General features: G+C 39.2%; 1 long non-coding RNA gene across 1 annotated transcript; it reads right to left on the bottom strand.

Annotated features, from left to right (window-relative positions):
* Window positions 1-3,237: 3,237 nt before the first annotated feature.
* LOC142613413 (uncharacterized) lies at window positions 3,238-8,516 on the bottom strand. The gene is made up of 3 exons (XR_012840277.1): window positions 8,194-8,516; window positions 7,665-7,891; window positions 3,238-6,062 (listed from the first exon to the last, which is right to left on the bottom strand). It is a non-coding gene; the product is annotated as an uncharacterized LOC142613413 (long non-coding RNA).
* Window positions 8,517-23,144: the final 14,628 nt, after the last annotated feature.

Genomic DNA, 23,144 nt, shown 5'->3' with positions numbered 1-23,144 from the left:
ACCAGAAACCAGAGACGAAGAAAAACTCCGTCTTCCAATTTCTATCAGACGTTACCAATGACTTGATTAATCTACAATCTTTGCCCCTTGCTGTAAATTGGTAAAAGCCAAGGGACTGGCTAATCTCTAAGGGTTTGTAGCAGAAGAGCAACTCGTCCACAGTGAGAGGACAGTCCCCTTCAAATACTTCCCTCCACAAAACTTGTATAGAGACGATTAGTCTCCATGCGTTGGGGTTAAATTGACACACTCCTAAACCTAACCTAGTAAGTAATTCCCTAGCAAAAGCATTAAGGAGTAACCTAAGTCCCTCTAAAAGATAAGTCTCGTAGACTCCTATTCCAAAACGAGGGTTGCAACACCACTCCCCACGAATGGCAAACCTAGGGTTAAGGTCGTTTGGAATTTGGTACCAAGCCCTAAGTGAATTAAGTCTCTGTTCATTCGTCTTGGAAGGGATGCCTACGGTGCAACTATAAACTGTCTCCACCTCGTCTAAAGGAGGAGATGGAGGGACACTCGTCAAGGGACCAACTCGAGATCCAGAAGCTGCCCTCGTCCTAAGCTACTCCTGAAGGACCTCCAATGGAACCCTAGGGACGCTGGATGTGTATTCCTCATCTGTAATGTTTCCCCCAATGCTGCTATTGCTATTACCACTACTACTAGAACTATAACTAGATGTATCATGGTACGTGTCTATGTCTCTATTAATACTATTGCTAGACGAGGAAACAACAATTTCAGACATTTTGAAGAAAACTTAAAACCTAAAGACAAGGATAAAGAGAAGACCTAGATCTAGATAAAGAGAGACTATAGACGCGGAAAAACTTCTAAATGAGGAGCCAGACGACAAATGTCAAGGAAGAAAATTTTAGAAATGTTAAGGGTAGAAGAGGAATTCTGCTATTTATAGGCAGTAGAATTTGGCATCTAAAACGACATGACCAACCAAAAAATGACACGTGGCCTACTCCTCGAAAAAGCAAATTGATGCGACCAGTTACTAAAGAAATCATGACATGTGGCACACATAACCGCACACATAACCGCACACATAACCGCTAACATAATGACACACGTCCAAAAGAATAGTGTTAGACCATACAGTACTCTAGACGACTCTTGGACAAGGGGGCAACTGATGGTGAGCTGAGAATTAAACCAACTCCAAACTCGTCCAAAAAAGTCGTCCATGTCATGTATGTTAGGACATATGTGATTCAATGTTAGGAACATATGTCACTATTTTATGTAATTGGCTAATCTTTTGACAAAACGCACTTTACTTGTAATTGAGTAGATCTATGAAGTGTTTAATACTTCAAGAAACCTTGTTTAATGATCAAGTATTGAAGCCATGCAAGTCTGTCCAAGATTCAAGTGTGATAAGTGTTGTTCATTAAAGCTTGACAGCTAGTATCTATCGAGACTTGAAAAGCTGTTCTAACCCGTGGCTCGACAGCAGCTCGACAGATAGGGTATCTGTTGAGGTTTATGAAACTCAAAATTTCTAGTCTGTTTTTCATCCAATCCGTGATTGTATGTTTGGACTTTCTTTTCTCACAACCCTAAACATATAAAAGGATTATTTTAAGGGCCGTCAAAGGTTAAACAGCCAAGAGCACAATTTCACAAGAGCATAATTCTTGAAGTGTGACTGAAGACCAATTTTTGCCCTAGTTCATCTTTCTTGTGAAGAAGCTGCTGTGTTTGTGCACCATAGGGTTTTGTAACCAATGAGCTTCTCGATCTTCATCGTGTGATGAACTGAAAGCATTGCAGCCAACGATCCTTCTCTAGTTGGTGATTGAAGTCGCGTACTGGGATCCGCGCAATTGGTTAGTCACGTACTGGGAGCCGTGCATTGAAAATGAGAGATTGTCACTACAGAACAAGTCCAATTGGGTATTGGGGTAAGGGTTCAACTATAGGTTGGTATAAGGTATTGGGATTCCTTTACTTATAACCACTTGTTGTAATAATAGTGAATTCTCAGGAGTGGTGACCTTAAAATCACCCGGTGGAGTTTTTGCCTTTGAGGTTTTCCCCCATTCGTAAACAAATCACCGTGTCAATTTATTTTCTGCTGCATACTTTAGTTAATTGGTGATTTGTTTGTGCTACCACGTATTTGCATGTTAATTTAATTAATTGATAAACTTTGCAAACTAATCAATTATTTCATCACAAAGGGTCAATACATTTTTGGCCTATCAATGTAGATAAAAATGAATGTCCTAAATAGAACGGTCGTTTAGGGGCGTAAGGGTCATCCATGAGTCAAGTGCCTAGACGAACCCCGACACTTGGAAAATTCCATGGAGGTTTATCCACAAGAGCCAGTAAATTGAACCACATGTCATTACTTCAAGGCCTAAATTAACTTCCAACAACAGTTATAGAAAAAGATAAAATATTCTAACTCCTATAGCGGTTGTAGAAGTTAACCTTGAACCCTCTGACCTCCTCAAATATAGGGGAAGTTACAATACAGGTAACCACTTCAAGAACACATTATATTAACACTCATTTACATCAAACGAAAGTAAGCTTTTAACAACTCCTGAAAAGTTGGAACTCTAGAATTTGAGAGAGAAACTAACTTTGGCATTAGAGGGTTCATGGCCGGACCACCCCGGTCACCTTTGATCGTGTGTTCTTCTTTTCAAGCCTTCCAAACAATTACTACCCCTTTGAAGCCCGAAGCATCCAACCTAATAATTTTCCTTGCATCATCAATAATAATAATAATAATTTCTACGACTTAAATAATGCTCCAAGTGCAGGATTGTCGCGAAATAATAATTCGGAAAGTCTGAGGTTGAATCCACAGGGAAAAGGGAATTGATTAGCAAACCACAAGAGAATAAAACTAAAATAATAAAGTTTAACTGAAAAGATTTTTGATATTTTAGTAAAGGTAATTTAAATTGAGAGAAAATAAAAATATATTAAGGCGCTAAGGTTTAGGGATCCACACACAACACATCTATTGGTAGTCTTAACAATATTTATATTATAATTCAACTAAAATTCATACAAAGGATAATCTTAGTCGGATGATTTAACAATAAAAACTCAAGAATTAATTGTCTAAGGTAGTTTCATGCAATTGATTGATTTTAATCAAAACAAAACTAGTGAATTAGTTCGCAGGGAATACTAAGCATTTAACGTGCCTGGAATCTACGATAAATCAAAGAATTATACAGATCTAAACATTTTTCTAGATGAGTAAAACAATCAAAAACATAAGCATTAAAACTAATAAATAATTGTTAAAAACATGCCAATAAACGGTTGGGTTTCACCCCTTGCCTTAGCAAGACTTCTAGCAAGCCATAACACAAATAAAACTCTAGAAACTATAATGAAACTTTAAGAAAACCTAAATTATGTTCTATAGCAGCTCCCTTCTGAATTTTGCCCTAAAGAGCCTTTAAATAGGTCAAGGAATCCTATTCCAAGTTAAATTCCTGTTTAGAGAAAATCTCAGGTTTTTAGGCTTCACTTAACTGACGTTTTTGGCCCATTTAACTTCATACTTCAAACTTTTGGTAAACTAAAAAGTTGTAGCCCTTTAAGTTAACTTTCCAGCTCAACTTGAATTATCTTGATTGGATATCTAAGCCGAAAGTTATTCACCAAATATTAATTGGTGTGCAAGCTGAAATCCTAATCCAAATTGGACTTGGATTAGGTGCAAATTTCCTTTGTTTCCGTGCTCCAAATGGACTTGAATTTAATTGGGTTGACCTTCTTTGACTTCATCATGACCCTTGTAAAATTAAAGTCCATTAGCTTTCTTCTTTGCATAAATCCACTTAATTAATTTCATTATCCTACAAAAGACAAATTCACGCATTAAAATTCAATTAAGCACAAAATTGATTATTTAGCATTATTCCAAAATCAACTATAAAATGCATGAATTAACTCAAAATAAGGATGATAATGCTTTCTAATAATGGTATAAATATGCAAATAATAATAATAATAATAATAATAATAATAACTAGTCGCTAACCCGTGCAATGCACGAGATAGTTAAATAGAAAGTAAATATATTTATTTTGCTCAAGGTATTAACTTGAAAATATATGAAAATAAAAACAATTTATTCAAAATAAAAGCTCACATAAAAATAAAAATAAGCACAAAACTTGTAGAAACCTAAAACAACATAATTTCAAAAGATCACAAAAGTAATACATGTAAAATTTCATAAACTTAAAAGAGTATGTGTTATCAATGCTAGTTGAATGTTACTTTTATGAACACCACCATAAGTTGAATAAGCAAATCTATCATTGTACATAGACATTTGTCCATTTACATAGTCCATATTTCTATGGTTTATGAACTAGTTTTGCAACTGTGTATGTGAAACTCATGAGATGTTTGTCTTCTTGTCCTCATTTCCTGCATGAAAGCAGGATCATAACTGAATTGAGTTATCTACTTTTTGTCGATGCAAAATCAAAGCTTTCATACCTCTAGGAAATATTGGCAACCCCTTCAATTAGAAAAACAGTCCCAGTAATTTAAAGCAAAATCATCAACACCCTTTTAAAATGATTGGAATGTGTAAACCACTTTTAAATTAGAATCCATATTTGCTTAAAGGATTAGACAATGGTGTTTTTTCTCCAAAAATTTGTTACATATTTTCAAAAATTCAATTCTCAATTCATATGATGTTGTCAAGAGTCACCACATGTGTTAGTAGTTCAGTGTAAAATTTTGAGAGAATGACCAAAAGAGATCCCATGCATGCAATCTAATAATGTTGTAAAAATTTAAATTTTTTGCTTTCTTTCGCCGACAATGTAATTTGTTTGAGATTCTAATTTGAACTTGATTTCCTTCAACAACCAAATAGAATTTTTTTTCTTTTTTTTTTTTGGGAGGGGGGGAGAAAAAAATAAAGCCCAAATAGCTATATAAAGAAGATGCCCAAATCCTAGTAACCAAACAGAAATCATTATTAAAAAAATTGCAACGACACAAAAAGAGAGAAGGTATAAAAGAAAACTCATATAATATGCAAAGGTACTCATCAAAATCCACTGGCAACCCATTTAGATAATACTTGTAGTCAACAACATTGCCAAGCTGCAAGCAATCTGCTATACAGATTAAGATCATTCCCCAAGAAAACTTTTATCTAAAATGAGAGAGAGGAATGGGAAGGGACATTAATCATAAATTTGAACATTTTGCTTGGACTACATGATCTATATTATTAATTTAAAATTTCAATGTTTCCTGGCTTTCATATGAAAGGTTGTTAGAGCCACACATCAAGAAAGTTAGGATTTTGAACGTAATAAAGAATTGTATCAATGTACTAAATAGTCCATCATCATTGTGTAGAAAAATCATCAAATTTAAAAGGGACTAATTCTAAACTATTGCATTAACATACCATCCACCTACCATATTCTGGGTTATTATCTCTAATCACCCTTTAAAATTTTGTGTTTGTCTATGCTTCCAGCCAACAAAAATTATGTTCCCCACCATTAAAAAATATTCTCAATTTTGCAAATATTCTTAAACCTACCAATTTCATTGAAGAAACCACAATACACCCTCAATAGTTCCATCACTATAAACAATACAACAGACTGAGCTATACAAAATCTTGGTAACACAAATCTCATAAATGATGTAATGGCATATTACCAGAGGTAAAAAACAACAAATTTTTAATCCAAATAGATAGACTATCTATAAGTTGGAGTATGTATATCTATAAGCCTATCCTAGTTCAATTGAAAAGGCATCTAGAATTTGGTGTAGTGCTCCGGAGTTGAACAATTGTATAGGATAAAACAGGAGAAAAAAGAAAATAAAAATAATGAGACAAAGTTTAGAAGAAAAGAAAAACATTTATATACAATACATTTTTAATTGATAAATAGTAATAAGAATCAAACACAACTTACCTTGATTAAATCAACAATAGAGCATCACATTTCTTACCTATCTTCCTCCTTACGACTCTCCATGTATTATGGCTTCTAGAACTCATAAGAAATTTCATCAAACACCTTGTGAGAGTGTAAAAGAAACAACACTTAATGAAAGTGAACATTATTAAAAATGTCTATGCTCAACTTTAAAACAATAGCATAATAGTCATAAATCATTGCAAAACTACAAATGTAATAGAAAAAATTCCAAAACATGTATCTATTAGTACTTCCAAATTTACTATCTAAGCCCATATCTGACAGATCGAATAGCTTTAGTGAATTTCTCAAACGATTGGCTCAATCTAAAATACAAATAGATTGTACAATAATAATAACCTTATGAATTGGGATGACTCCCACTGTTCAATTCAAAGATTCAACTTAAATTAATCAAGGACAAACCAAGAAAAATCACAAAATTTGGCAGAGAAGATTAGAGGTTTATCTCACAAACCCCATATATGCTTGTTTTACTATGATGGTCACCTTTTTAACACACATTCTTTAGTTTTGTTTTTGCTATGCATATGTAACCAATTTGCACCCAAAAATCTGGGTTAATGGTCAATTTCTTTTAGCGATCATCTCCTAAAGCCCGCTAATCAAATAGCCTGTAGCTAAGCAAACTGCCTATTTGTTTAATCTCACCTCATGTAGTGACAGCCACAGATATCCTACATTAATTCAAGCAAGCCTAAAATAAAGCTCATACAAGTCTTAAAAGGAGGAAACCCAATATTAAGTAAATCAATTTCAAGTAATATGACCTTCATTTCCTTCACTCTATCCTCTATACAAACAGAGCTTTCCATTCCATTCTATTAAAGGCTTAATTTTGGTGGCAGTTGGGACAGAAATTCAGTTTGTTTTCATGTCAGCTGTAGAGTGTTCGGTGGCTATATATGCTGTTTTACATTTGATAGAAAATGTTAATAAATATTGTGCAATCAGTCTTTCTACATTAATAATTTTCATTGAATCAAGGATTCCATATTTTTGGGTTTTACATGTTGCCAAAAAATATCAATCAGTCAACAAATTACTTCGAATGAGATTCAGGAAGCATGAAGTAATCCACCAAAAAAAAAAAAAAGTAGAGCCATTAAGGCATATTACAAGAGTAGAATTTAAATTGGTAAGAATTTTATTGTAATGCAACTCATATCCCAACAACCCACCCAACCAAACTTTAAATCAAATAAAAATTGAATCAAGCCCCAAAGAAAGTAATGGAGAAACAGAGACATCAAAAAACTATAGATTCAAAAATAGATATGGAAGACGTAAAAACATAGCTCTAAACTCTATGGACTTGGTCCTTCGATGTGCATGGCAGAAAGCAAAAAATAAAGCCAGTAGTAGGCTGATAGCTATGGATCTTAGCTTCCATGGTTATACCATTATTAAAAATACAAACCTTAGCATAACTAAAAAATTAGAATCAAACAAAACCCCTCAAAAATGTAGATGCTACTCTTAAAATTAGAAAAAGAAGTAATAAAAACAATGAAAGTCTTGAGATGAAACAATTAAACTAAACATAAAACCAAGCTTTAGATAACAATTACCTAAATATCAGTCATCTTAATCACAAGCATTACACCATAAAAAATATCTTGTAAAGGGAAAAAATTTATAGAACAGAGAGTCTAAATTTGAAGAGAGATAGAGATAGACCTGGTGAGGCCAAGTGGCCAATTATGACAACCGAAAAGGCAGTCACACCCTCTGCCACAGATGGACCTGTGGTAGGATTCACTTAACGGTAGGGACTAAGGCAACCATTCAAGTGGGGTTGTTCTGCCTCGAGAGTTGGGTGCTTCACTGATTTCAATCAAAATACAGCCATGAATAAGCAGATATTCTCAAACCCAAACTTGGAAGAAGAAGAAGACGTGGAAACTCTGCCAAAAAAAAAAACTTAAATTAAGACAAAAGAGAAAGAGGAAAGGAAGCGTTGGGGCTCAGGAATTTTGGCTCAAGAATTTTGTCAAACACTTTGAGGGTGAAGGGTTGGGATTCTGTTCTCTTCAGCCACACCCTCAAGTGGGATTGTCCTGCCTTGGGGTGTTGGGGCTTCTCTAATTTCAGCCATGTATATGCAGATATTCTCAAAACCAAACTCTAATTTCTCTACAAACTCACCCCAAACTCAAATTAGCTACCAAAAATAAAAATTCGATAGGGGTAGAACCCAACAACAAACCTGGTGGTAGAAACCCAGGTGTCGACAGGGTTGTGGGAGATAAGAACTGAGGGTGAGAGAGGGGGAGAAACTGTTGTGAGTGAGAGATGGGTAGCGCCGACAAATGTAGAGCTGGGGAAGGGTGGTGCCAGAAAAGGTGGAGCCGTTGAGTTATGGAAGAGAAGGACTGATGGTGACCTGCGTTTTGGACTGAAGGTGGAGCCGTTGAGCTACGTTTTGCGTGTGGGGGAACAGCAGAGCGTGGGTCTGCGTTTTGGAGGAAGGAGAAGGCAGAGAGCTGCGTGTGGGGGAATGGCAAAGCAGTTTATCGGGTTTTAGAAAAGTTTTATTTTGTGTTTACGTTTTTATTTTTGGTTTTAGAACTTTTTTTTTCGTGTTTATGTTTTTTTTTTTTAATATTATCTTAACGTGAAAAATTGTGGGTGCTTCAGAGGCTTCGGTTTTATATATATATATATTTTAATCATAAAAAGAAACAAAAGAATAGTTGTTTTCCCTAATCCATACCCCATTCCTTAATTTCTATTAAAAAAAACAGAAAGAGAAATTATCAACTCTATAAATTTAGTTTGTTAAATTTTAGAAACAATTCAATTTTTGTTTTTATTCCTTTTTCTCTTCTTGAACTGGAGCAAATTTCATGAAATAGTCTTAAGATCAAATAACTAAACTTGTAGTAAGCATTAATCTTTATTAGTTAAAAAATAAAAGGTTTGAAAGAGACAAGATTGTAAACAACTAACCTTTTTTTGATGAATGATTGTATACCACTAACCTAATAGCAAATAGAAATAAATGTAACAATGACCGACCCCCCCCCCCTACCACACACACACGCACACATATATCATGTATTTTTCTTGGTGGAATGAAACTCACCCCAATTCCCCACCCTCCCAAATCGCAAGACAAGTCGCTTTCTCTAGATTCCTATTACATTGTAGATTTTTTTTTCTAATTTACCTCTTTTGGCCTAAACCAATGTTGTTACATGAGTTTCGAGGTTGTTCTATGTTATCCATAGATGGCCTCCACAGAGACTAGCACTTCAAACTTGTTCTATGTTCCAACTTGAGTAACCCACAATCAAATCAAATTACCAATGGTTGCACACTACTAGAATGATAAAAACTCTACCCATAGCTTAAAAGCATTACAACACACTATAAACACATTTGGGAACAGCTTATTTAGCTGAAACTGGATTTTTTTGCTGAAAATACTATAGATAAAAGTAAAAGTTAGCTAAAATGCTACAATGAGACCCATGATAATACCAAAAAGTGTAGTGAAACCCATGATAATACCGAAAAATGCAATGAGACCCATTATTATTATTATTATAAGTTGACAAAAATAATCAATGTCAAATGCACACTAAGAGAACGCAAAATTCATTATTGTCCAATAGGCTACCTTTATATAGTCAATTCTCCATTAATAGTGAGCAAAATAGTGGGGTGGAGTAACGGTCTAAGGCTTTACTTCATTGAGTAACTCCTCTCCTGAACGTTACTCTTGGTGAGGTATACGGATGGGCATGCCCACTTTTGGCACCCCTTTATATTCCTTAAACTTTCTAATACCATGATAACTCACAACCTCACTTTTTTAAGAGCAGTCCACTACTCACATATAATATGCCACAGAAACTATAGAAGGACCAATCATGGTAGACTTCATTGCTTGAACAAGCATGTGAATAACCCAAACAATGACCAACATTTTCGATAGCTTGCTATTGGTAAATTTGGGACTTTTTATATAAGTAGGTTTTGATGATTGTTTGAGGCTTCAAACACAATTACATGCATGTTTATTCCATAGGTACTCTTAAATTCAAACACAACTATGTTTTTTTTTAAGTGTGGAGCCCGTTGGTGGGCTTTTTATAGGACAGGGGCATAAAATAATTTTTCCTGCCCAAGGCCTCCTCCGTAATGGCATAACCCTCTTTGCTTTTTAGGCCCTAACCACCACCAACAACTTACAGTTATAATAACTTTTTACAAAACCACCATATAAATTGTTAAATATTAGCATTGATACACCATGTTGAATGATAGGGATAAAATCCCTAAGCAAACAGACAAAAATAACTGGAGCAGACATTAGTGATAGAGTTGCCAAGGGAGACGGTCTTGTCATCCTAGAGCACAAGTGGACGGGCTCATGACCTGGACAGAGAGGCAAGGTGACGGTTGGATTCCTCAAGGTAGACGGACCCAAGCAAGACGGTCTGCTGAAGCCATGTGGCACCTTCGTGACATCTACATGGCACATTCGTGGCATAAGTGGTCTCCAAGAATCCTAGTATGGAAATGTCTTGCACTCTACACCCAACCATAATCATAGGAATCCCTACAAGGAAAGAATCCTATAAATTGCGAGTATTAATGAGGATCTTCTCTACAAGGAAATAGTTCCTCCACCAAGAAATTAAAGTCAGCTTCACAATACTATAAAACCCCCCAAAGCCCTCATAAATCAAGGTATACGTAATTTTTCCCAGCTCTGGCAGTCTAGAGTTGTAGAAATTCTCTCTAACTCAACCTTTGGAGGGTATTTGGCCGGTAACACACCGATACTCTCTATATGGTCTTCTTTGTTTTTGTCTTACAGGTTCTACCTAAGAGCACGTAAGGACTACTTAACTCACTGACGATTTTTGGCATCATCAGTTGGCGACATCTGTGGGAAGAACAAGCAACCATATCACCATTTCCCAAACAAAGAGTTATATGGTACTCACTCGCTTGATGGCAACCAACAACAATCAAGGAGACGAACCATGCACTACTGTCCTCGAAAGGTAGGTACATACTCTGGCCGCAGCTATGGAACGCCTTACTAAGCAAAACTATGACCTGGAAGAACAGTTACGCCAAAGAAACGCTGGGCCTAACCACCACGGAGAGGAGCAAGAGGGTACTAGTGCCGAAAGGAGGGACCAAGAGGACCAGAGGGCAACAACGCTCTAAGCAGACAAGAGCAATAAGACAACAACCGTCCGTCCATCGCGAAAATAGCACCACCTCACATGGTTGCGAAGATGTAAATGATGGAGGATGGATTTCATGATAAACGCTCTCAGGGAACGGGTGTCAAACAACCTCGACGAACTGGTCCATCGGATGGACTCACCCTTTACTACACCCATCACTTTGTTCCCCTTTCCATCAAAGTTCTGCATGCTGCAGATCAAAGCCTATGATGGGTCTAAGGATCCCTTGGATCACTTGGACTCATTCAAAACCCTCATGCACTTACAAGGTGTTGCAGACGAGATCATGTGTTGAGCTTTCCCAACTACATTGAGAGGTCCAGCCAGGGTATAGTTCAACAGATTGACACCTAACTCCATCGGTACCTTCAAGGAGTTAAGTGCACAATTTGCATCGCACTTCATAGGGGGGCACAAGTACAAGAAATCCACTACGTGCCTAATGAGCATCAAGCAATGAAAAGATGAGATGCTGAGGTCTTCTATAGCACATTTCAATAAAGAAGCCCTTTCAATAGACGAGGTTGATGACAACATACTTATTGCTGCATTCACCAATGGCTTGCGGAAGGGGAAGTTTTTGTTCTCCTTATACAAAAACGACCCAAAAACCATGTCAGATGTGCCTTATCGAGCCACTAAATACGTGAACGTAGAGGACACGTTACTGCCTCGAGACGAAATACCCAAGAAGAAGGAAATGCAAGAAGATGCACGGCAGGATAGGGGACAGAAGGCAACTAGAACTAAAGACCGACGGGAGGACAGGCACTCCAAACTGCCCACAGAAGGTTTGTGAGTTTCACCCCACTGACTGCCCCGGTAGATTAGGTCCTGATGCAGATCAAGGACAATACGACCTTAACATGGCCTGGCAAGTTGAAGGGAGATCCCATCAAGAGGTCCAGAGACAAGTATTGCCGTTTTCATCGGGATCACGGTCACGACACATCTGAATGCTATGACTTGAAGCAACAGATCAAGGCCCTCATCAGACAGGGGAAACTACAATGATTTGTCAGCAAAGAAAGGATGAACCCACCGCAGGAACAAGCTACTAGGAGGGAAGGCGAGAGCCCTAGGCCACCTTTAAGGGACATAAGGATGATTATAGGGGGCACCGCAACATCTGGGTCGTGTAGGAAAGCCCACAAAACCTACCTTAAGATGGTTCAGAACGTCCAGCTGACGAGTTTCATTCCAAAGATGGTACAGTTCGACAACCCTATAGTTAGGTTCTCGGAATAAAATGCTTGACGTCTCCACCACCCCCACGACGATGCACTTGTTGTTAGCATACGAGTAGGGGACTACAACAAGTCCTAGTTGATAATGGAAACTCTGCTAATATCCTCTATTACCCAGCGTTCTAGCAAATAAGAATCGAGAAAGAACGACTCGTATCGACTAATGCACCACTCGTCGGGTTCAGAGGAACGAAAGTATATCCCATCAGAGCAATCACATTGCCCATAATGGTTGGAGATTACCCTCAACAAATCACTAAGGATGTGACTTTCCTTGTCATCGACTGCTCGTCCGCTTACAATGTCATACTTGGCCAACCTACCCGCAATTCATGGAAGGCCGTGACTTCAACCTATCACCTGATGATCAAATTCCCCACCAAGTACGATGTAGGAGAAGTGCAAGGAGGCCAAGTGGTAGCACGCGAGTGCTATATAGCGATGTTAGAAATGGACGACCACTTACAAACTATGAGCATAGAGGAGCAACGGATGGTTGCGGAGCCAATTGAAGGGTTGGAGGAGATACTTCTGGATAACTTCAGACCTGAGCGAACAACCAGGATCGGCACCCTCGCCAGTCCTCCTATTCACCAAGCTATCACGACATTCCTAAAAGAAAACCAAGATGTCTTTGCTTGGAGCCACAAAGACATGCCCGAGATCGACCCTTCAATCATGGTTCACAGGTTGAATGTATAACCCTCTTTGTCCTCTATCCGTCAAAAGAAACGGGTGTTTACCCAGGAGCGAGACAGGGCTATAGCAGAAGAAGTCCGCAAATTGCAGGATGTAGAATTCATTAGGGAGGTATACTATCTCGACTGGCTAGCCAATGTAGTAATGGTCAAGAAAGCCAACGGAAAATGGAGGATGTGTGTAGACTTCACGGACTTAAACAATGCGTGCCCCAAGGATAGCTACCTACTCTCATGGGTTAACGTCCTAGTAGACTCAACAGTGAGACACTAGTTGTTGAGCTTCATGGATGCTTTTTCTGATTACAACCAAATCAAGCAGGACAAGGTTGATTAGGAGAAAATTTTGTTCGTCACTAGCCAAGGCCATTTCTGTTACAATGTGATGTCATTCAGTCTCAAGAACGCGGGAGCAACGTATCAAAGGCCCATGAACAAAATTTTTGCACATCAGATTGGAAGGAATGTCCAAGTCTATGTGGACGACATGTTGAAAAGTCGACGGTAAGATGACCATTTGGACGACCTCAAGGAGACCTTCGATATCCTTTGCTCTTATAACATGAAGCTCAATCCAAGCAAATGCGCATTTGGAGTAACACTTGGGAAGTTCCTAGGATTCATGGTGTCTCAGAGAGGCATTGAAGTCAACCCAGACAAGATCCGAGCGATAATGGAGATGGCACCACCAAGGAACGTAAAAGAAGTACAAAGCCTCAACGGCAAAGTAGTAGCGCTGAACAAGTTCGTGTCAAAAGCAATGGACAAGTGCTTACCTTTCTTCCGCATGTTGAAGAAATCCTTTGAATGGACGGGCGAATGTCAACAAGCATTCAAGGACTTAAAAGCATACATCTCTTCCTAGTGGTTACTAAGTCCTTCCAAACCTAGGAGGAGCTATGTCTCTACCTGGCCGTCTCCCCAGCTGCGGTCAGTGCAGCCTTAATCATAGAAGAAGAAATGGTGCAGAAGCTCGTGTATTACACTAGCCAAGCACTCCGAGGCGTAGAGGAAAGGTACCCCCGGTGGAAAAGTTAGCCTTCGCCCTGGTTACCGCAGCTCACAAGCTCAAACCCTATTTCCAGGCCCATACAATGGTTGTCTTGATAGACAAGCCCCTACAGAGAGCAATGAGTCCTGAAGCTACTAGATGGATAGCGCTGTGGGAAATCGAGTTAAGTGAATTTGACATACAATACCGCCCGTGCACTGCAATGAAGGGAGAGGTAGTTGCTGACTTCATCGCGGAATTCACCAATATGGAAGGCTAGGGGCAGAAGAGCATCCTCAATGGAGTATCCATATGGACAGATCGTCTAACAGACAAGTTGGCGGGGCAGGAATAGTGATCCACTCTCTAGAAGGGGATGAGATCTAGTGCATGATTCGCCTCGACTTCCTTACGACTAACAATAAGACGGAGTATGAAGCCTTAGTGGCAGGACTAGATCTTGCCAAAGCAGCAGGGGCCACCAGTATAGCTGTTTATTACAATTCTTAAGTGATCACAAGTTAGGTGAACGGCGACTACGAATGTAAAGGTGAACGGATGAAGAAACACCAAGAGCAAGTAAGGAAGTGGGTAGATGACCTTTAGGCCAAGTTTGTTCAAATCCCAAGGGAAGAGAATGAGCAAACAGACCGTCTTGCCAAGGTAGCATCAGTAGAACACATGCTCGTCTCCAATAAGGTACTTTCTTTTGTTCAGATTTCTCCCTTGAGAGATAACGTGAGCGTACAGGAAATAGGCCAGGAGACAACTAGACCACACCGATAGTGTCCTATTTGAGAGACAATACACTACCCGACAAAAAAGAGGCCGCAAGAAAGTTGAAGGTCCAGGCGGCACAGTTCTTCCTAATAAAAGACATCCTGTATAAGAAAGGATTCTCCAAAGCATACCTAAGATGCCTCACAACTGAAGAGGTCGATTACGTCATAAGGGAAGTTCACGAGGGAATCTACGGGAACCATTCGGGTTTACAGTCATTAGTGCACAAATTGATACGAGTAGGATATTATTGGCCTACCACGCAGAAGGATGCCCAAGCTTATGTCAAAACCTACGACAAGTGTCAAAGGTTCAGCAACATCATCAGACAGCCAATTGAAGAACTCACTCAAATGACGGCCCCTGGCCTTGTGCTCAATGGGGGTTGGACATCATGGGCCCATTCCCAACTGCAAAAAGACAGCTGAAGTTCCTAGTGGTCGGTATCGATTACTACACCAAATAGGCGGAAGCTAAAGCCTTGGCCACCATCGCGATGGAAAACGTACAAAGTTTCGTCTAGAAAAACATCATCTGTAGGTATGGGATCCCTAAATTCTTGGTCTCGGATAATGGAAAGTAGTTTAACAACAAGTCATTCAGGAGTTTTTGCTCACAATTGGGAATCAAGAATCACTACTCCTCACCCGCCCACCCTCAAGCCAACAGACAAGTTAAGGTCATGAACCGATCCTTGCTCAAAATTATCAAGACTTGGCTCGAGGGGGCAAAGGGCATATGGTCAGATGAGCTACCAAGTGTACTGTGGGCATACAAGACGGCAACCAAAACACCTATAGGAGAAACACCATTTCGACTAGCGTACGGGAGCGAGGCCGTTATCCCTGCTAAGGTTGGACTCACAAGCTACAGGGTGGAGAATCATGATGAGAGTAGGAACAACGAAGCCATGCGCCTACAGCTGGACCTAGTGGACAAGGTCAGAGTAACAGCTGAACAAAGGTTAGCATGATACCAGGACCTCATGGCCAAGCACTACAATTCCAGAGTCAAACACAGGGACTTTCAAGTTGTAGACCTCATCCTGAGGAAGGTGACGGGTGCTACAAGAGATCCCTCACAAAGGAAGCTAGGACCCAATTGGGAAGGACCCTACAGAATCACTTTGTGGCAAAGGAAAGGCACCTATCACCTGGAAACACTCGACGAACAAAAGTTGCATCATTCGTGGAACACCGAGCACCTAAAGAAATACTACTAGTAGACGACGGCATATAAACTGCCACTCCTCATTTCCTGTTTATTTCTTTCTAGTTATTTTTTATTATCCGCAGTACTTTTTAGCCCAAATGGAAGCTTTTTATTTTTTCAGAACAATTTTTGGCTTATGCACGTGTTTATCATAAATAAGAGGAGTTATTCACATATACCATGCGCATATATACATTTCTACAAAACCGCATCTACGATTAAAGTCCTTAAATGGACGGAGGCATCCCAAGGGATGCCTTGAAAATTTATTAAAGTCCTTAAGTGGACAGATGCATCCCATGGGATGCCTTGAAATTTATTAAAGTCCTTAATTGGACAGATGCATCCCAAGGGATGCCTTGAAATTTATTAAAGTCCTTAAGTAGACGGATGCATCCCAAAGGATACCTTGAAATTTTATACAAGACCTCGTGTGGATGGGTACATCCCAATGGATAACTTGAAATTTATACAAGTCCTAGAGAGGACGGGTAAAACCCAAGTGATGACTTAATCATGCAAGTCCTTACGCAAGCCCGAGTTATATTAACACTAGGGTGGACGGACTATGGTCATCCTAAAAAATCTGATAAGTCACACTTATAAAATGGACGGATCATTCTTGAGTTTGAATCTAAACGGATGACCAAAAACCTACAAAGCCGACGAGTATAAGATCCAAATCTTTCAAATAGAATGGAAGTGAATAAACTTGTAAATAAAACCCAAAAATTTGTGGGCAATGTTAAGATTACATAACCTTTGTTCTCCAAATAATTTAATAAAAATAAAATAAAAAGCGAAATACAAAAATAGAACTTAAACATCTACGACTGATCAACAAGAGCTTCTTCATCCACAACTTGATCGTGCCCGGCTGGGTCGTCCTCCTCCACAACAGGACGGGTCTCGTCCTCAATAGACTTAACCTACCCATCTTTAGGGGCCGCCTCTCTGTCGTCTTAAACGTCAGGCGTGGGGTTGGCCTCGAAGACCTCATCAGTGTCGATAGTCCTAGCCGAAGTCACGGCCATCTACAGATACCTAAGACACATCAAGACCAGGGTGAAGAGCTTTGACCTAACAGAGGCATTCATTGAAGTCGTCAATGTAGCAATCACTAAGCTCGGTGAGGAAGCCGTCGGAGTCTCGAAACTCTGCCTTCCCGTCAGCCTTAACACGATGGACTTGCTCCCTTAGGGTGGTGATCTCCCCCTCCTTGTCTAGGAGCATTTTTCTTAGCTCGTCCACATGGCTCTCCGACTCCTCCAGATTCTTCTTGGTCAAGGTCAGCTTTTGGACTTGTACTTCCTTCCAAGCCTTAAGCTCATTCAGCTCCGTCTCAGTGGCTTCAACTTTCTCCCTCAAATGGCCAACCCATTTCTCGTGAGACAGGCAATGGTCCATTAGGCTCTTCATCATTAGCACCCCCTGCATGAATTTAAGAGATGATCAAAACCAAAATACTATAAATTAAGAATGGAAAGGAAGAAGGACGGTTTTGTACCAAAGCCAAGCCGAAGAGACCTGTCTCCCCCATGGTCTCGGTAGCATAATTGCCCAAGTACTCATAATCGTCGTCCTTGATAATGGACGACAAAAGCCCTACAGTACGTTGCGGATCCTCACAAAGAAGAGAGGGGCGTTTCTCGAGAATGGGACCATAGGCCGTCATTAGACCTTTGCCAACACCATGACAAGGAGGTGGAAGCAATTGGACGGGGGTAGGCTTCTCCCCGACGGTGGTCGCAACCACCTCTTTGGGCTTCTTTGATGGACGATCGCCTTTATTCGTAGGCTTCCGCTTCAAGAACGGCTTGATTTGCGTCGTCCCTTCAGCAGGGGACATGACCTCGTCCGGCTGCTTCTTCGCACGCTCAGCAGTCTACTTACAGATGAGGGCTCTCCTCTTATCGTCGTCCATTTCTGCGCCGAAGTGGGCAGAAGAAAAGAGTTCCACAAAATTATCCAAAAAGGATGAAAAGCAAGAAAGAATAATAATAAAGAGAAAGCAACGGCCTCACGTTTGCAAGCAATCTGATCGTAGCAACAGGCAACGTCTGTAGGCTCAGAACCCTCACAATACCAGTGGATGGTGTCGAAGGTGACGAGTTGTTTCTAGGCCCTCTCTTAAAGTGGGATACAGAACATCTTTTCCAAAAAAATTCTACTACTCAAGTGTAACTTCTAGACGGTCCTGAGCTGCAACCAAAATAAGCATTAAGTTAGACAACAATACAAATGTAAGCGACAAACAAAACAAAGTAAATAGACGCCTACCAAACAGGGGCAAATGCCCCAGGTCCTATCAACAACGGGAATATTATGCCGTTCATCAGGGTGACACACCCAGTTGTCCCCCTGGACGAAGAAATACCAGTTCTTCTAGTACTGGTTGGAATCAGGGATCTCATATACAAGTCTCAACGCTAGTTTCCTTGACAAGAAACTGTATATGCCCTGCAACTTGACTATCTCCGATGGACGATAACAGCGGAAGAACTCCTCCACGGTTAAGCGACAGCTCCCCTCACTTAATACTCCATATAAAACCTTGGCGCCAAGGAATATTCTCCAGGCATTCGAAGAGACTTGGGTGACAGCTAAACCTAGGTATTGGACCAAGCGACAGTGGAGTGCCCTCAAGGGCAACTTAAACCTAGCCTTAAACATCTGCTCGTACATCCTGACGTCAGGGGCATCACGATAGTAACATTTTTCAAATTTGCGTGCCAGACGGATGGGGATATCATTAGGAATCTAATACCTATCTCGTAGGGTGTTAAAGTGTTTGCTTCGGACAGTCGAGCTAAAATCATTAACCGTCCATATTAGGGGGAGGACGAATTTCCTAAGGCCGTTGGGGCCAACAACGGTTCAGAGTGGGGACTCGTTGCTCTCCTCATCACCTGAAACTTTGTCCATATCACTCTCTAACCCGTACTCGTCCGAGTCCTCATCTTCCTCCTCAAAAGGTGAGTTGGCAGACGGATCCCTCTCAATGTATGTTACACCGAGGTCGGTTTGACCTGACGAGTACACTTCATCGTAGCCTGACTGTTCACTCGACACTTCACTAGACATCTATTACACCTACAAGTGATGAACAAACTCCTAAGACTCTACAGGTCTATATACACGACCGTCACAATATTCTTAAATAAAAGAAAAGATAGAAGTATACAATACGGAAGTACTTGCAAGTATACAGTACGAATAATAAGACGAAAGCACAGTGAATGGATACGCTAAGATGACGGATCACAAGATCCTCCTAGGCAACGAATGAGCTTTGACACTAAAAATTAGTAGCAAAAGATGGAAATGGGGGAAGAAAGCAACATATATATAGAAAAAGTTGTGCAGATTACTAAGCGACGCTTTGATCCAAGTAACCCACCACTGAAATCATGCCACATGTTCCCTCAGCATTTATGACTCAGTTACCCTATCAATTAAGGCACAACTCCCTAGAACTGGGTGAAGTCTTCACTCCATAAGTCCGTCCAGCATATTAAACAACAGATCCATGGAGTGAGGGAGCAGCTGATAGGGATAAAGTCCCTAAGCAAACAGACAAAAATAATGGGAGCAGACATTAGTGACGGAATCGCCAAGGGAGACGGTCTTGTCACCCTAGAGCACTAGTGTACGGGCTCATGACCTGGACGAAAAGGCAAGGCGATGGTTGGATTCCTCAAGGTAGACGGACCCAAGCAAGAAAGTTTGCTTAAGCCACGTGGCACCTTCGTGACATCTAGGGTATTTAGCCGGTACCACACCAGTACTTTTTGTAAGGTCTTCTTTGTTTCTGGCTCGCAGGTTCTACCTAAGAGCACGTAAGGACTGTGCAAATCACTGACGATTTTTGGCATCATCATTAAATATGCTAGTATGGATGCAGATGCGAAAGCATAAAGTGCAGAATATAATAACACACGATGATTACGTGGTTTAGCCTAACGGCCTACATCCACGGAGGAAACCCTAAAATGCTACATCAATAATATATTAGAATGTAGTACAAATCATGTGTTACAATAAACCATAATATGTGTATATATAGTAGACTAAACCCTAGACTAATAGACTTCTAATACAAGTAGGGGACTTAGCTTGCACACAAAGTCGAATTAGACTTAGGATTATACTGGGCTAATACATCTCAAACATAAATAACAGCAATTGTTTGGTCTGTAATATTCAAAGGAATGGCAAAAGTAGAAGAGCCACATCGCTCAGAACCACTCTTTTACAAGGCCCACAATCAAGAAGCACATGCACAATTTACACATACATTTTCACTGCATATACATATTACATAATACTAATACATGCATTGTGATCATAGTTTTAACCTACGGGTTTTATTTGTGATATAGATAAATCCCAAGTTTTTGAGAAACCAGAGGTACTCAAGGAAGCACAACAAGACGAACGGAACAGCAGATCAGCAACTAAGGAGGAGTGGATGTTATAAAAAGAGGTATTACTATCAAAATGTAGTTGTGATAGTTTTGATTATCAATGAGAATTATGAGAATTACTGAATATCTTTTTGTTGGAAGTAAATTTTGACAAATTCACCATTAAATTACATCTTCTTCTTATATCTCCTATGCTTGCAAAATTTCTAGAAAATTAAAGATCAATAGCTATGTCATCAATAAATTTTTTAAATTGCAAGTTTTTATAGTTTAAAATTATGCATAAAATATAAGTTTATAAATCATATAGTAAATAATATCCAATTGATACAAAATTTAGCATGCGTATTAAGAGTAAAAAAAACATATAATTCAACGGTTAGATTTTCAAAATATAAAATAATGTTTATTTTATTAAGCAAAGTTGTAGCCTTAAGCTACAACTAATTTTGTAACTAAATTTTTTCTTTTTTTATTCTATATGTGCAATTCTTTTATTTTCTATATGTGCAATTCTTTTTTTTTTTTTTATAATAATAAAAAAGACCCACTAGGTCTTTTTTTATTCTCTTTTTTTTTTAGAATGCTTAGCTAACAATATTCCTCTTTAAAGGTATTGCTGTGGGTAGTGACTTTCTCTATAGCTTGATTCATTGTTTGCGTCTGAGAACTACCTAGTAGGTCAATGTTAGCTAACCAAGTTACTAAGTTTTACTTTCTCAACAAAAAAAAAAAAAAAGATATTAAGTTTTGTAGGGATCTAGGGTCAGTAACCAAGACTGACCCAGCATTGTTGGGATAGGCCCAACCCAGTAACCATAATTTGTGGATATAGGATCGGTACTCAGGGATAGCTAGTAGTTGTTGAACTGGGCTCGGCCCGATGTCACCAAATGGGCTAGGGACGACTGAAGACTCACTAGTCAAATATGGAGTCGATAGCCGAACACTATTAGTGCCTTGCGGGAATCCGCTGCCAAACGCTATTTGGCTTTTGCTGCAAGTTTCAAGAGAATCTTCAGAATTGGCCAATTTACGAGAGATTCTAGGCAGAAATGGGGGCCACATGGGATAAGGTAGAGAAGTAATCATTTAGGTCCCTACTAAGGGGAGATTAAAAAAAAAGGAGGAACAATGAAAGGGGGTTGACAAACACAGAGAGGGGTGTGAGATAACGAGAGAAAAAAAAGAGAGAGATGAGGAATCGAAGGGAGTAAGGATTAGGCTTATACAAAGAAGATTAGAGGATTGGGCTGTTAAGGCAACTTTTGAGGCAATAATTAATAGGAGTGCTAGACAACCCACCAACAAATAAATTGGGAGCCCAAATTCTCCATCCCTAAAGGAATGACCACTGAGTTTGAGTACCACAAGTTTTATATTAGATTTGATTCTCAAAAAAGAAAAAGTTTTGTATTAGATTTTTAGGACTATATTTGCTAAATATGATACAAAAAGATATAGTTTTAGTAGTTTTTATAAATATGTGACAAAAAAAACTAAAAACTAGTTTATTTTAAATATATATATATAATTTAGTTAATTTGTTGTAATTAAAAATAATAATAAAAACTGAGAACAAAAGCAAAAGGCAAAAAGCTAAAATTTTTGGAGTTTGGTATAGCTTATTTTGGGACACATTTTTTTAAAAGTGGGTATGTTTTAAAAACCTATATCTAAATAATAAATGAGTTTTAAAAAGTAATACATTCTGCTGGGCGTTTTATATTAGATCTTGATAAAATTAAGATCTTCTTAGCCAGTATGAGCAGGGTTGACATTGTTGTTGGTTGTCTACTCCGGGGACCTAGTGCTTTCCCAAGTGATTTTATGGGGGAAAAGCTTCTTGGTTGATAGCACTAAGGAACATTGAGGTGATGGTGCTACCACATTATGTCTTTGTAGTTGTTCTGGCACATCTAATAGAGTAATAGTGTTTAGATTGTGTCATGCAGCTTTTACATTGCAACCCACTATGCCACATTATTGTCCATGACTGTAACTAGTCATTTATAGCCACAATGAGCTAGTTGTTGATGACTTATTTTAAGCAAACCTTGTGTGGCCAAGGTCTCATGTCCAAAGCAATTAGGCAGGATTTGGTTAGGAACCAAGACCTGTGGCTTTGAGCAGCGTCATACCAATGAAGAGGAGATTCGGTAACATGAACTACAAAAATAACACTGCCTCTGTCTTCTTCTTTTTTAGTTGTGGTGTCTTGCTATTTTATTTTGAAACCTCCATTAAGTAAGATTCATGGTGGAAAGACTACATAGAAGATTAGTTTTAAGTTCGCTTTTTTGAGTTTGTTTGAAGAACCATGTCAAAGGGATGCTTGCTATCAACTGAAGAATAGAGGTGTAGAGAGGCCCACAACATGAGTGCTTCATGGTTAATTCAACATGAATCTCTGTATAGTAATTGAAGTACTTAAACGAGGGATCTAGAGATCCTTCAAGAGTACTGGCTCTGTTTGTATATACGTGCTGGTGATAATGATTAATGACCTCTTAGGCACTTATTAAGGAAGTCAAAAACCTTGTAGATTTTGACCAATAAGCCATGGCTTGATTGGTATTTCCTCCTCCTCTC

Source organism: Castanea sativa, chromosome 10 (assembly GCF_040712315.1).
Source record: "Castanea sativa cultivar Marrone di Chiusa Pesio chromosome 10, ASM4071231v1".
NCBI classification, from domain to species: Eukaryota; Viridiplantae; Streptophyta; class Magnoliopsida; order Fagales; family Fagaceae; genus Castanea; species Castanea sativa.
This window is presented reverse-complemented; position numbering and strand designations above follow the sequence as displayed.